Genomic DNA, 17,107 nt, shown 5'->3' on the forward strand with positions numbered 1-17,107 from the left:
ATTCTTGTTATTTACCAGCTGTCAAAGTCAGACTAGTACTTCACACAAAAAGTGTGTTAGTGTTAGTGTATTATTTATCATTATTTAACTCATCTATCCAAATCAAACCATTCCCTGTGTCAAGATAGCTGGAAATCTCGATTTGTAACAGTAATTTAAAAATCATATTTTTATTAGCAGTGTAGGAACCTATCCATATTATTATGAATAGTGTAGGAATATGTTTTCTGAAAATAGAATATATTAATAGAACACGACAGACGCGTCAGTGTGACCACGCTATAGACAATGATAAGCAATGAATGGTCATCCATAGACAACGGTAGGTGCGGAAAGGTAGAACCTGTCGTGAATGTATCGGCTTTCTCTTCAGTCGGCAATGATCCTATAAAATATCAGTAGATTTTGGAAAATGCAATAATATATTTAAAATGATTTTAAAATATGGAGAGAACTCACATTGTGCCGATAACGACTTTCTTGCACTTCATAATAATTATTATGCTTGTATAATAATTGATTATTAAAATTATTACCGGAAGCCAGGGGAAGTTTAGGAGCAAAAGTACTTACCTAGTTCACAAAACATTGCATGTTACATTTGGCAAGCAGACTATATCAATATATTATAGTAAAGACACGAAGAACCTACCTCTACAAGATTCATAGAAATTAGAAAAAGTTTAGAGGTAGGTATTCCGAAAAAATCTTTTCAAACCGGATTCGAAAAAACGTTACTAACACAAACACGGCGAAGATAATGGCGGTTTGAAAATTGTGTATTGACAGGACGAATATTATCTGGACGGAGTTATGCAGTAGTTAAGTGACACTTTTATGTTTTTGCGTTTTTCGTTTTAACGACAATATGAATATGTTTTCTACGTTTTGCAAAAAAAATCGTGGTCAAATTCGGTCTGTATTGCCATCTATGAGACTTTAAAAAAATGTGTGTAAGTACCTATACAATTATAAACAAATCCATTTTGCAGTTAACAGTCATCCACCAAACATCATGGCCGGTGTTGTGAAACTGAGATGTCAAACGTTGTAGTTTTTTGCATTTTCTTACAATATCTGCCTAGTTATCGTCGCCCCACTTTCTTAAATTCATTATAATTATTGTTTAGTGGAAATATAAAGCTAAGATAAGCTGAATTCAATAATAAAAAAGGGTTTTTTAGGATGTGTCACTTTCAGCCTTCACTAAACTGATTGTTGCAAAAATTATGTTCCCATTTTTGTGGTGCATAATCAGTTGCTTAACTGATTATTGCGAAATATCCCTTACAGACCCAAGGATAAAATTGAATACTTTTAACGGTTTTCTCTTTAAAGCATATCTAAAATGGGTTTGAAGAAATCAAAAATATTTTAATTTTTTTTTACTTTCTTCGTTATTTAGAAAATGCGACCCTCACATTTGTGATGGTCGGGTCTCAAACACTAAAATAATAGGAGTGGAAAGTTGAAATGTAAAACGTAAAAAACTGTTTTTTACGATTTTGAAAGATTTTTTTATTTTTAATATGGTGCACAATTAACAAATATAACAATATATATTAAATACAATATTAATTAGTTAGAAATTACTAATAAAATTGATGTACAAGAATAAAACCTATGGTTGTGGTGGATGGTCGTGGTGCTACATCTGAGTGCCACAAATTACCATCGGTGTCAAAATCCGAATCTGATGAGTCATCTTTGTCGATAGTAGGCGGAATGTAATCAAAATCATTCTCATCATCGTCTTTTTACTCAACATCGGAATTATCTCCATTTCCTATTAAATTATTTATCAGCTTCAATATTTTCCATTTTGAAATCTAAAATAAATATTTAATATAAACAACATGTAAACAACATAAATCAATATAATTAAGTTCTTTAATCTTCAAATAATATGAAATTCCTAATGAGTAAAAAGATGAAAATTGGTAATTTAGTGACTTGAAACCTGGCACTCACAAACGTGAGTCACAAGATTGAACATGTCAAAAACATACTAAATTGATAGTTATGACTTCAAAAACTAGTTAAATATGTTGCAGGATATGTTTATTACATTATTCATCCCAAAAATATTATTGGGAACAATTTTTTGGTAATAAAATCAATAAAGTACTCACACAGAATGCTCCTTACACAGTGCTGTCAAAATGTCACTTTGCAATGTTCCAGTGTCGCCAACCGACGCACATGTAGAATTAAGGATGGCTGTTTTCACTCTGTCAGCTACACTCACTTTCATGTGAGCCAGGGCCAAACCACATACACTACCAAAGTAATTATTTATTCCATACTAAAGTGACCCTCACAAGAGTGAGTGCAGGGTCTGTAAGGGATATGAATCACGTTTTTCATTTTATTTGGATTAAAATGATTTATTGAAATATTTGGTTGATACATAAATATTGCCTTAACAATAAAAATATTGCCTTATATATATTACAATAATTTATTAGTGTATTATAAGGAATTTTTCTATAAAAATAATTTAATTTATATGTAAATGGGGATCATTGGTGGTAATAAATTTTTTCCTTTATTTCCAAGATGAAAAGAGGCAAACTCATGGTTGCTATGGCAAGAAATGAAATGGCTTTGAAAAATAGAAGATACATTACGAGCACGGCAATGATTGAAGAAGATATTGTTGTATTAACAGTAGATGATAATATTGATAATATTGTCAATGTTATTGAAGATACCGTTCTTAGTTTTGGAGGCACATCCAATTATAATAATACATTAAATAGAAAAACTATCAGCAGACAAAATAACTGATCTATAAAAATTACTAAGCTTTGTACTCAAAGATGCCAAACCCTTCTACCAATTTCTAAATAATGACGGTGCTGATTATACTGTCGATGTAGAAGGGTTTGGATTGCGAAATCGAATAGAATTCATATTATTTTAACACTCATTTTAAATTTTATTCATCGGTTAAAACATAACATTTACATTTATTTTTACTGTTTCCTTTTTTATTATCCATACCATATTGTAATAAACACATAATTTTGTAATAAATATTCTATATTCATATTGTTTTTTTAATAAGCAAAACCAAATTGGTAAATAATTGATATGTTAATGGAAAATCAGTTAAGTCACACTTTTGGTGCATAGTGGAATACTGAAAAACTAATAATTTTTTTATTTCCAACGATTACAATTTTTTAATAACCATTTACCTAATATATTATAAACAACAGAAAATATTATCAAAAAAGTCTTTATACAATCACAAGGTACGTTTTCAAGTAATAATTTACAAAAAAAAAAATATAACTCTATTCATTATCTTGACTAAATGGTGTACATTTTAGCTTCAAATGCTTATAACTCAAAACTCCATTTTGGTGGATAACTGGTTACTGCATAACACCGTCCATCTTTAAATTCACCTTAGTGGCTTAATTAAAGTGGTGCAATAGTAAAAATATTAGTTTCTAGTGTTTAATTCATTTAGGTGAAGGTAGGGGGTTTTACGGTACCTACCTACCTACTTCGTTTTTATGGTGACAATCAATAATTTTATTGTAACACGAATTTTAGAGGCATATGTAGTTACATCAAAATAACATTTAAAACCGACTCAAACAAGAACTTGGTGTTAATATCGTTGGCATTGGATGTGGGGCACATATTGTTCACAATATACTTCAATCTGCTTTGGATGGTCCGCCTAACGAAATTGAAGCTCTTGTGACAATATACAAACCAATATTTTCATATCAACCTACACAGTTCAAGCCAGTGGCGCACCCAGGATTTATTATTGGGGGGGGCCGAAGGAGGAGAATGGACATTAGTCCCATAGACTCTTTTTCTTCTTCATATAAATATTTTTACATAATTTCACAATACACGGCGATATATTTGTACAGTTTCTCCTAGTTTTTATTAAATTGGAGGCATAGTGGCGGTAACCGTTGAGCGTGTCATCAGCGACTGGCGGATTGGAAGTGAACAGCGACCATGCTGGACATGTGTACCTAGTATGCTTAAACATTACTTAAATAATATCAGCTGTGCTACCCGCTTGGTCTAGAGCAGTGTTTCCCAAACTGTGGTACGCATACCCCCTGGGGTACGGGAAAAGTTTGGTGGTTATGGCTACGCCTGGTGCAACAAGCATTAATACATGGATGTTGCTAGAAGGTTTATCGCATGCGGAAGAAGAGCAATTGTTGGAATTATTAGCTTCAGACGGATTCTTGCAAAATAAATATAAGGAGTGTACTTAAACATCATTAAGGTTGCAAATGCAACATGTGTTCCAACATCCATCTTCAAGCTATGTGTCTAGCCCATCTCCATTTAAAGCTTTTAATAAACTCTATCACATCATTAATCCTTGTCTGTTCCCTTATCCACTCATTCTTCTTTTAGTCCGTTTGCGTTATGCCCAGGATGCACCTCTCCATACCACGTTGTGCTACTCGTATGTTTCTGGATCTCTCTTTGATCTCGTTTTCTGTGATCACGGGAAGCACACACTGGTTGAAAACTTTGCGCTTTAGGCACAGTGGAAGGTCACTTTTGAAGACATTATTCAGGCGCCCAAAAACACTCCAGCCTAGCTTTACTCTGCGAACAAATTCATCAAATATACATCCATCTATAGACACTTGTCCCAGATTGATGTAGTTTTTCACCTGTTAGAGCTGAATGGCATTGATGAGGATCTCTTTTTGGCCCGAAAAGCAGTTGAACATGACTTTCTTCTTTGATACATTTATTTTCAAGCCTACTTTGTTGCTTACTTCAGCGATTTCCTGCATTCTGCTTTAGAGGTTTTCTGAGTCTTGCAAACTACTATGTATTGTCATCGGCAAAGCGCAGATGACTCACGTATTCTCCATTTATGGGGACCCTTGCCATTCCAGTCAAGTTGCCTTAAAAGTCTTCAAGGGTAGCTGTAAATAGTTTAGGTGAGATCGTATCACCTTGTCGGACTCCTTTGGTGATGGTTTATGGAGAAAATATTTATATATCACCCGGGGACTCCTTGATTTATGAGTGCATCGAGTATTGAAAATTTCTTTATAGAATCGAACGCTTTCTCATAGTCTATAAAACCCATGGATAGCGCAGCTTGTATTCCTGTTACCGCTCTGATTTCTCTGATGACTTGGATATGGTCCATAGTTCTGTATCGTCTTCTAAAGCCGGCTTCTTCTCCCGGCTGGTTCTCGTTTAGTACATATTGCAGATTATTGGATTTGCATTTTTCTGCTTCTAAGGTAGGTATGGCATTTGCATCTTTATGCTATTCTTTATATCTTTTTTATTATAGCAACTAGGACTTTCATCTCTCTGGGCCGTATGTATGAGATTCCCAAATTCTTTATAAGCTATTTAACCGATTTTCCATCGAATAGCTAATAACACTCTTTGTGACGTAAGCAATCTGACGTCACGCGCCATTAAAAATGGCTGCCTCAGCTAGCTGTCACTTTCAAATGTCATTTTAATTTTGCATTCATTGCAAAAAACATTTGGTTGAGGCCCTTATTCGTTTTGTAGATTCTGTAAAACATTTGCGAACTTTAAAAACAGTTCCTAGTCGTGCTGTTTACAAAATACGTATAATTTTGATCCCTAGTCTATAATCTAGATAGTAGGTAACTGATAAAATGCCTCGCTTATTTCGCCTATTTCGCTTGCAATATTTCTCATGGAGACATAAGATGGACTTACGTAAGATTACGATAAAATATCTCCGCTAAACCACCGCAAAAATATGTATCTACTGCTGTATCTGGCATTAAAATATACAATTGTAAGCATTCTGCGTTCTTCAAAATATTACGGTACCGCCTACCTACCTAGTTAATTATTGTAAGATAACTGTAATAAACGAGGCACAACTCTCAAATACACTGGAAACATCAATAGTATCATACGGTGATTGGTATAAATGATAATATTATACAGAGATCGTTACATATTATTGTCTTAAATCATTTGCATTTTCTGTCTTTTATTCTTATTCTCTTTTGAGATCTCAATAATTGAAGTGAAGTTAGTCATAATAATATTCAGTATTGCCACCAAATGTATTCAGTGCTGCCACCAAATGGAAAAGTTTACTGGCAATACAACCTTTCGTACAGTAGAATAATTATAAAATACATGTGATAAAATAGCTGATAAATTATTTAAATTTCATAATAATTATTCATGTATAATTATCAAATTTATATGGTACCGTTCGCACACTTTCAGACACATTTACAATTTCAAAATTTTGAATTATTTATCGGGGAATGAAATTTTATAATACGAACACCATGACACATGATATGTCACATTCGTGACGTCACTTAACAGCTAATTACGTTTTTACTCATGCATACAAACGTGCAGTATATAGCCTATAAGGTTTTTGGGAATCTCATGCATACGACAGTCTGCCTCTAATAAATAAAGCCTTTATGCTGACGATTCTTTAAAAAACTCATTTTCCCCAAAAACGGAGTTGCATCCGTCTGCCTCTGAGGTACAGATTTTATTATGAATGAATTTTATTTTTCGTTTATTATTATTTTGTTCATGTACTACAAAAGGAATATATTTTGATTGTTATTAAAGTACTTATATGCATTTTTCTTTGATGAGGAGTACTCAGTGTTACGAAAATTATAGAAGGGGTACACAGATGTCGAAAGTTTGGGGAACACTGGTCTAGAGAGCTACAATATTTATGCCGAATTCCACCGAAAAAAATGTTCTTTTGATTTACATCACCACCGTAGTGGGTGTAGTCGTTCTTTTCGCCGAATGTTTATAGCAGATTTTTGGTTTTTTAATATTGAGGTTTCAAAATATTAATTGAAAATGGACAAAAAAAGTATTATTGCTTTTAAATTATACACAACCTACTCAATACAACACAGCCTAATATCTCGTTTATCGGTCTTTTGTCTATTGCACTCGGTGTACCTACACCATGGCCCCCACATCCTGAAACGGGCCCTCAGGCTAGGGCAATGGTCAGCAAACTGCGGCTCTTTGGTCCCTTGAGTGCGGCTCTGCCACAGATGCTCTTTGCCATGGCTAAAAAGAAGAAGCAAAGAAAATGGAAGAGGATAACCGTAAATGTAATGTTGAATAGACCGAGATTTCGCGTTTATTCAAAACTTAAATGGCTTACCGACCTTTATTTATGTGTTGGGAAAAATTAGCGCATTCAAATTTAGAGAGATACTACAACTAAAAACTTGTAATTTTGCGCTAAATATTCTGTCGATGATGCAAGGAAGAAATCAGCTGAGAAGAAAAGTCAAGAAAAATAAAGTTCTGAATTTAATTAGGTACTGAATAAAATCTTTCAACAATGTTAATATTGCAAGTTTTGTGGTTAGTAAAAAGATTTCCAAGAGAGGAAATCAAGAGTAAATTGAGAAATCGATTTACTGATGAGAACCTGGAATCGTGCTTAAAATTAAATCAACAACATACGAACCTGACTTACCCAAACTTTACAAGGAGATGCAAGGCCATTATTCACATTGAGTTTCAGTCATTGTCATGGTTCAATTTTATGGATACCTGACTTACAATTTAATTTTTTTTAATAAATAAGATCATTATTACGTATGATATTCAGTTTTATTCAGTGTACCTACCTATAATTTAATTAGGACTTAAAACTTTAACTAAAGTTCATTAAGTAAATTAGCAGTGTACCTACTTACTATCTACGCATATAATTTCAGTTTAAAAAATTTGGCTCTCAAAAGAAATCTCAATCGTTGTACTGTTGATATTTGGCTCTATTGACTAATGAGTTTGCCGACCACTGGGCTAGGGTATTTTACGGGCCCCCTATCCACCGCTTAGATTAAAGACAGTGTGAAACACTATATTACCGTTTTTCAAATTGTGTTTTAGTTCAAATTGAGGGTATTTATACATTGAATTATTGGCGATTTTCAATACATCTACTTTAATAATGAAGCTGTTGAGTATCGACACATAATAATCTGAAAATATATTGGACAATTATATAATTTAAAATGTTCATAGTCATGAAGTGTAATAGCGCCGCAGGCGACTTTTTTTACTATTAAAGATAATTTATGGTGTGTGTTTATCTCACTTATCTGGTCAACCCGACACGCCGGCCCCCCACAGCCCGGGCCCCCAGGCTAGAGCCCTGTAAACCCTCCCAAACAATCACCTATACCTCTCCAGAATTCGGGTGGACACCGAGAATTTCATTAGGGAACGGGTTTCTAAAAAAACCTGACATCAGTGTTTCGAAATTTTTGTGTTAGAAATTAAAATCTAAGAAATTTTACTAAAAAGGGTGCTGGAGAATTACAAATTATTTTTTGCCGTGTTGTTTGTCTAAGCCCAAGGCATAGTTTATTGACTTTCGATTTCAATGTGTAAAATCATTCTGATGATTTGCATATTTTGGGGGGGGCCAAGGCCCCCTGGCCCCCCCCCTGGGTGCGCTACTGGTTCAAGCACCTATTTACCTACCTAACTCAATTGAAGGAATTCTGTTGATTTGTAGATGTGGAATATAAAAAAAGCAATGTAAGTATATTTGGTTAACTTTATGGAATCATTTACATTGACAGCTGTTTCAGGCTATTAATAGCTATGTTTGGAAGAATTGAAGTTGGAATTAATCGAATGGAGTGGAGGTATACCTACCTAAGCCAGAAGAAGAGTATTTAGATTTAAAAAGCAATGATTAATAAAAAAAGCAGTCCCATATAGGTTACGCGGAACTGGAAACATGAAGTTAAATAATATGACAATAATAATATATTGTCCAAAGTTACCTACTTGGTAAATGGATTAACGCACGACTGACAGCTCGTGGCAGTGACGTCCCGTAGAGGTAGGCAGATTGAGCGTCGCTTGGGGGCGGCAGTTACATGAAGGGCGGTAAATCGATCTTTAGACATAATATATAGAACGACTACCTAAACTTAATAATAGCGGAAATATCTTGCTACCTATTAAAAAAACTATATTTTTTTTTCCAGTTTGCGATGTCTAGTTTACATACGTTGTTTTCGGATGTCACGTCCTTGGTGAATAGCAATGACACGTGCAGATTTCGAATTATAGGTAGATACACACTACTCGATTTTGTGTAAAATGTTTGCCAGTTTTCGCGAGTTTAGGAAGTTGTCAGGTGTATTTTTAAATGTATCTGAAACCGTGGACTTGCAATAATGTATATTGAAGCAGATGTTGTAAGTAATGTATCCCTCCAACACATTTCTTACATATTGTAGTCATGAAAGGATTATAAAAAAAATGTGACGGCATTTTGGCGCTGCCTAGGGGTGGCATTTTGTCTAAGGACGTTACTGGCTCGTGGCGATCTAAAACCAGACAAAGATACGTGCAAGAAGAATAAGGATTAAATTAACAGGGCGCTAGTCAGTTCTAAGCACAGGGAAAAATATCAGGTGAACATTAAAGAAATAAAACCATTTTCAACAGAATAAGTCACTGTGTAATTTCATCCACAGTATTTTTTATACAAGAGTAAATATTACAAGGTCATATTTAATAATACATGAGTAATTTATTCGATCACAATTAAATCACTTTTCACTAGAATGGATAACTTGGAAAATTTCATCTTACAGGATGGTATACAATAGTAACTACATTGTTGTTTTCGGCAACGGAAATCCTTAGCAACGGGGCCGATCCTTCACGCGGTCCAGTGGAAGGTGTATGCCATTAATAATACTCGATAGAGATTTTAATCTTTAGTGGTGTTTATTTGCGATGTCTCAGTACAGTTACATGTAAAAAAGGAAAATAATTCAGAAGAGTTCGATCCACAATGAAACCACTCGGGAGAGTAGATGTGAGTTAAGTTTGAACAAGTTGAATGGTCTGAGTTGAATGATATTAGTGACGCTTAGTACATGGACAAGGGTTTATATGTGAATAGTAGCACAGCTAGATAAGTGGATAAATTGAGGTTAATCAATAATATAATATAGCAGGGGTGGCCACACTTTTTTTTCGAGACTCAATACTTAAATCAATCAAGACTTAAAGTTCCTTCAGTGGTAAAACTGTTAATAATTTCAGAAATAGAACTAGCGGACTTTTTGAGCTGGAACGCTGAGTAGTTTTGACTCGTTTGAACAAGAAATAATACATTATAATATTATTATGTCCGCAATCGACCAAAAATACTTTCGCGATCGACGCACTGGCCATCCCTGTAATATAGTGTAGGTATATTGCAATAGTCGATATCACACCGATCGAATTTTTTTAACAATTGTACATAATTAGTAACTTAGGGTGTCGATGAATCAAACAAATGTAAATTTATAGTCATTAGGGGGATATCATAGAGAGTGGAGATATGGATACTTAACAACATTAGTCACATTAAAATGGCTTTTCACCAGAATGAGCCTCTTTGTGTAATTTCATCCTATGATATGTTATACAGGAGTAAATGCATTGGTCACATTTAAATGGCTTCTCACCAGTATGAGTCATTTTATGATTTTTCATCGAACGAGATGTAATACAAGAATAATTACATTGGTCACATTTAAATGGCTTTTCACCAGAATGGGTCAATTTGTGATTTTTCATCGAATTAAATGTTATACAGGAGACATTACATTGGTCACAATTAAATGGCTTTACATCAGAATGAGTCATTTTGTGTAATTTTAGGTTAGTAGCTCTTCTACAAGAGTGATTACATTGGTCACATTTGAATGGTTTTTTACCAGAGTGAGTCATTTTGTGTATTTTCATATCACCAGATGATTTACAAGAGTAATTACATTGGTCACATTTAAAAGGCTTTTCACCAGAATGAGTCATTTTGTGTAATTTCAACTTATCAGATGTTGAACATGTATGGTCACATTCGTCACATTTAAATGGCTTTTCACCAGAGTGAGTCATTCTGTGTCTTTTCATCGAACCAGATGTTATACAAGAGTAATTACATTGGTCACATTTAAATGGCTTTTCGCCAGAATGAATCATTTTATGTAATTTAATCGTATCAGATGTTTTAGCAGAATAATTGCATTGGTCACATTTAAATGGTCTTTCACCGGAATGGGACATGTTGTGTATTTTCATATTACGAGATGTTATACAAGAGTAATTACATTGTTTACAATTAAATGGCTTTTCACCAGAATGAGTCATTTTGTGTTTTTTCAGATCACAAGATGTTATAGAGGAGTAATTACATTGTTCGCATTTAAATGGCTTTTCACCAGAGTGAGTCATATTGTGTTTTTTCATATCACCAGATGTTATACAAGAGTAATTACAGTTGTCACAATGAAATGGCTTTACACCAGAATGAGTCATTTTATGATTTTTTAACGAATCAGATGTTATGCAGGAGAAATTACATTGCTCACATTTAAATGGTTTTACGCCAGAATGAGTCATTTTGTGATTTTTCATCGAATCAGATGTTATACAAGAGAAATTACACTGGTCACATTTAAATGGCTTTTCGCCGGAATGGGTCATTTTGTGTTTTTTCATATTACCAGATTGTGCACAAGAGTAATTACAGTATTCACAAATGAATTGTTTTTCACCAGAATGTGTCATCTTGTGGTTTTTCATCGAACGTGATGCCACACAGGAGTAATTACACTGGTCACATTTAAAGTGATTTTCGCCAGAAGGATTTATTTTGTATAGATTTAAAGAAACAGTATTTTTGTTCATTTGGTTTAAATTCAAATCAGTTGGAATGCTTAAGCATTTTTTTGTTTTATCCGCAATTATTTTTTTATGAAACGCTTTGTGAAGCGTCAATAGAGATAATGATGGAAAAAAATCAAAACAAAAACTGCACACAAAATTTTCGTTATTAAACGACTTTTTCTCCAACTGTATAACAGCCACTAATAATTTGGCATCTGTGACATTAGATTGTATATGCTTACGTTTAGCAGGGTGACTGACTATATTTTTATTGGTTTCATATATCCCCAATTCTCTTTTAATGTCTTGATCTTCGATCTGTATTTCATTGTATGCCTCTTGTAGCTTAATTCTCTCAGAACACCCGAGACTACCGAAATAGGTCACGGCAGTGGTTGCAGAAATCAACTAGAATAAGTTAAAGTATCGCATTCATTTATAGCCGAACGACATAGGTATATTAGAGAATAATATTTAAAAATCAAAAATCTATAAAGATAGTAATTATGTAGGAATCTTGTCATGCTGGGAGGATAGAATTTGAAGGAAGGCGTGTATTTTGGTATGGCATATTAGGCGTCTAATTACAAAAAGCGACAAGTCCACAATTAAATATTTTCGGGAAACAACATTTTTATGTTTCAAGCTTCAATTATTTGTTTTAACGTGAGATTAGTTTTTCCGTTGTATTCTATGTCTAATTTAGAACCAAATGGCAATTTGTTTCAGTCGATAAACTCTTAAATGTAAAAATATAGGCAAAATAAAATTGAACGTAGCTATTTGTACTTCACTTTTTAATTTACTCCGCATAAAGTACATATTTCCGTGGCACTGTCATGAGTTTACCAGATGCTACACCATGGGAGACGCCCTTTTCAATATTGAACATTTCATTATTGGTTGACTTAAAAACGCGCGAAATCAACCAAGCTTTAAATAATATGAAACACGGACTTGGCGCTTTTTGTAATACATCGAGAGTTAAAATATTTTTTTTCGTAGGGTTATGTCGCGTAACTATAAAGTATAATAACTATGTCGTGTAAAATTATACAAAGAATACGTGCGTATTTTTTTCTCGATTTTGACCAAATGTGGACTTATCGCTTTTCGGAATTAGACGCCTCATATCAACATTAGTAGATTATTTAAAATGAATAGATTGTTATATACCTTATTTCCTGAGTTGCATTCAGAATAAGAGCAACCAGGTTGATGGTTATCATGATTGCTTTGCTCTACATCCTCTCGAATAATCTCATTGTGTGAGTCAACCCGCTCAAAATCAGTCTCCAGTTTTACAGTGGTCGGGTATTTTGAAGTTATCTATAAAAATACATTATCTTTATATATAATAATGCGTATCAGTATCTCCTTATGACAATAATATTATAATATAGTGTAATATTACGTCGTTAAATTATGAATATAAAAGAACAATAAACATTATTGCAAATTAAAAGTTATATAGGTATACATGTAGTATTATTAAGAAGGTTTTTAGTATTTAATTTAGTATATTATATTAGTATAATAATAATATTGTCTTCAAAAGTGACCTTCCACTGTGCCTAAGGCGCAAAGTGTTCAACCAGTGTGTGCTTCCCATGATCACATATGCGTGTGAAATATGGACCCTAAGTAAAAGAGAGATCCATAAACTTAGAGTAGCACAACGTGGTATGGAGAGGTGCATGCTGGGCAATACGCAAAAGGACAAAAAGAGGAATTAGCGGATAAGGAAGCAGACAAGGGTTTGCGATGTAAAAGAGTTTATTAAAAGCCTTAAATGGAGATGGGCTGGACACATAGCTTGAAGAAGAGACAATCTTTGGACAAATCTAGTCATACAGTGGTATACAAGAAGTACAAAACATCCGCAAGGTAGACCTGCTGGATCGATGAAGTGAAAAAGTTCTGAGGAAGTACGTGAGAACGCAACGCACAGGACCGAGAGAAGTGGAAGCAGCTTGAAGAAGCCTTCATCTAGCAGTGGATAGATTCAGGCTGATGATGATGATGCTGATGAAGAAGGTGGAGTATAAAATATAAAAGAAGAAGAAACAAACACATAACTGATTCGATATTTGAAAATAAAATATTACGCCTGAAAGACAAACGATATAGTGTAGTCCTTCAAATGATGCACCCGTGAAGTAGGTACCTACCTATGATTTTTTTGGAGTTTAACTTTTCTGCCTTATTATAATAATCTTTGAACGCCAATGAGGCCTTTTGGAATTAAATAAACACATTGAATTTTGAGAGGCAATGTATTTTGAACGTAATAAGCGACGTGATAAGGTGCGAAATCTTTACGGTGATAGGCGGCGACTTGGAGAACTACATCCACTCCTCACGTTTTTCAGTACTTTCAATACTCCGAAATCGAAAACCATAGACAAGATACAACACGAGCGCCGCCGCCAGGTCTCACGTTAAAGATTTCGCAGTCTAGTTGGTGTACATGCGCGGATTTAAGTGTCAAGAAAGTCATTGAAATGTATAGGAAATGTGCTTTTAAGAGCGATATATCTATGATTATGTACAGAAATATTGTGCTGATAGGTACAAATTGACAGTGACGTTCCGTGGGGTTAAGGTAGATTGAGCGTCGCTTGGGGGTAGCAGTAACCTTAAGGGCGGCAAATCGAAAAGAATCACTAGGTATACAATATAGAAAAAAATCATAAAAAAATTCAGCTCACTGGTTGGATACAAAATGTATTAATTAGGTACTATAAAAATTTTAACGGGATATTTTGTCGGGTTTGCGATGTCTGGATTACTTCTGTTGTCTTTGGACATCACGTTATTGGTTAACAGCAATGACAAGTGCACACCTAATTTAAAATGTATCCAAATATGTTTGGCAGTCACTCGCGAGTTTTGGAAGTTGTCAAGTGTATTTTTGAATGTACCTACCTATCTGAAACCATAGACACGCAATATTGTCTATTGAAGCAGATATGGCATTAAGTGGTATATATATTCGTTAGTAATGTATCCATACAACAAATTTCTTAGATATTGGAGTCATGAATGGATGATATAAAGTACTGTATAAAAAAATGTGGTGGCATTTTGTCTTGACGTCACTGCAAATTGAAGCTAATCCGGGTCTTCGAAATGAAAGCGATCATAAATAAACAAACTGGCGTTTAAATAAGTAATTAGTGTGTTATCCAAGATATATTATGTGGAAGATCCAATAATGGTAAATAAAATATTGTGTAATATAATATAGTGTAGGTAAGCACCTGATTTATTGGGTCGCATTTTGAATATGAGCAACAAGGTTGCGGATCACTGTCTTCGACAAATTCTTCTTTAATATCAACTCGGAGAGAATCAATCTCAGATTTAATACCAGGAACGCTGGTTACAGGGCTCTGAAAAACAGGACATTATAATAAGTGTTTATACCGATATTAGTAGGTATGCGTTTCTGCCATTAAGATATTATAATATAATATATTATATTATAATACAATATATATTATTTAATTTTATTATATTATTAATAAACGTTCAACGGCTGTTTTCAGATGAATGAATGTAGACACCGCCATCTTTAGATTAATAAAGCATGAACATAACTTTTTGCACAAGCAACGAGTGGTCCACTTTTCAGCTGTCAAAATCAGATCCCAGATTGCTTGACATATTGATTCGCCATTTATCGTTTTAAATTGAATTAATAAAAAATCTTACATCAAATATATTAACTATCAGTGTTATTTATAAGTAGGTAATATACATTCCTGTTATTCAACAGCTGTCAAAGTCAGACTAGTCCTTCACACAAAAACCGGTGGTAATATCGATTTCCAAAAAATATGTAGCATCGATCTATGCATTACATTTGTAGAAGGTGTATTAAGGATAGTGTATTATTTATTATGTAACTCATCTATCCAAATCAAACCATTTCCTGTGTGAACACGACTGACGCGTCAGTATGAGCACTCTATAGTCTATAGAATGATGACAGGTCATCTATAGACAACAACAGTAGGGGCGGAAAAAGTAGGACCAGTCATTGTGAATGTATCGGCTTTCTACTTGAGTCGGCAATGATGTAAACCAGCGGCCACAGAGACGCAGAACCTTTTACCTGGTCAAATGATCGTTATAAAGAGTCAATACAACGATGTTTAATTTATTAAGTAGGTAAGTAATTATTGTTTCAGGTGGTAAGGTTAAATAAGACATTCAACCATGGCCCCCACAAAGGGGGGGTTGACAGGGCTCTAGCCTGAGGGCCCGGTCTCAGGTAGAACCCAGCGTGGTGAATCGACCAGATAAATGATTTAAACACACATCACAAACTTTCTTGAATAGTAAAAAAAAGTCAGCTGCGGCGCTATTCATATATCTTCAATATTATCATTATTATTAAATTTATGTGGTTGTACGATACAATTTTTAATTGTGTATCGATAACTACTCGACAACTTCAGAATTCGAATAGATGAATTTCAAATATACAAAAAACACTAAACATACACATTAATTTTACCAAGTAGGTACACCATTGGAAAAGGCTACTGTAGAGCGCCAAACTGCCATTATCTCTAGCGATAGGCAGGGGGGCAGTCAAAGATACTAGCCTTAGGCCCCGCTTCAGGATGTGGGGGCCATGTATTCAACTGTTTTATTTGCATTAGTAAGAAACCACTTCAACGTAGAATAAACACAATCTTACAATGATTATTATGTTTGGAAAACCTAACCTCGATATTGCTGTTGGCGTTGTAATCATTCTCTTGTTTTATACAAATGTTTGTAACTGGATTGTTTGGATGGACTATTGGCACATCAAACCATTGCCGGACTTCTGAGCCATCTTCAAAATCATTTAGTTCGGGTTTTACATCCATTTTACATTTTACACGCAAAAGTATCACAGGCAACCGTTTCTAGGTGTTGGTAAGTAGATTGACAGTCGTGACAATCAGTGTTGCCATCTTTTGGTGACCGAATTATAATACGTGGACCAAAAAATTATAGTAGGTACCATTTCAAAAAAAAAAAAAAAAACAGTAGGTACGCGTAGTCGTCACTGTTGAAAATATGTGTTTTTTGTTGCTCAGAAAAAAATACGAAGAATTTGAGAAACTTCGAGCTTCGTCAAAATAAAATTTTTAGGATAAAAATGAATTAATTCCGGTACCTATTCGAAAATAATGTAAGTATTTTGGGCGTACCTACATACCTACTTACTATACCTTTTTAATATCGTACATAGTACGAGGACTAAAAATAAAGTACCTACCTATCTACTACTTACTTACAAATTAATACTAGGTAATTATTATTTGTCAAAAATCGCTTCCCGTGGAATTTCTGCCAAATGCTCTGAAATCCAATGACCCGGTTTGATTTATTTGAT

The 17,107-nt window shown here is 34.1% G+C and overlaps 1 long non-coding RNA gene across 1 annotated transcript; it reads right to left on the bottom strand.

Annotated features, from left to right (window-relative positions):
- Positions 1 to 9,483: 9,483 nt before the first annotated feature.
- LOC147077021 (uncharacterized) lies at positions 9,484 to 16,662 on the bottom strand. Its single transcript, XR_015069403.1, has 4 exons — positions 16,449 to 16,662; positions 14,973 to 15,104; positions 12,886 to 13,038; positions 9,484 to 12,117 (listed from the first exon to the last, which is right to left on the bottom strand). It is a non-coding gene; the product is annotated as an uncharacterized LOC147077021 (long non-coding RNA).
- Between the last annotated feature and the right edge of the window lie 445 nt (positions 16,663 to 17,107).

This window comes from Rhyacophila brunnea, unplaced genomic scaffold (assembly GCF_057557595.1).
Source record: "Rhyacophila brunnea isolate RB1 unplaced genomic scaffold, BYU_Rbru_1.0 scaffold_13, whole genome shotgun sequence".
Classification (NCBI taxonomy): Eukaryota; Metazoa; Arthropoda; class Insecta; order Trichoptera; family Rhyacophilidae; genus Rhyacophila; species Rhyacophila brunnea.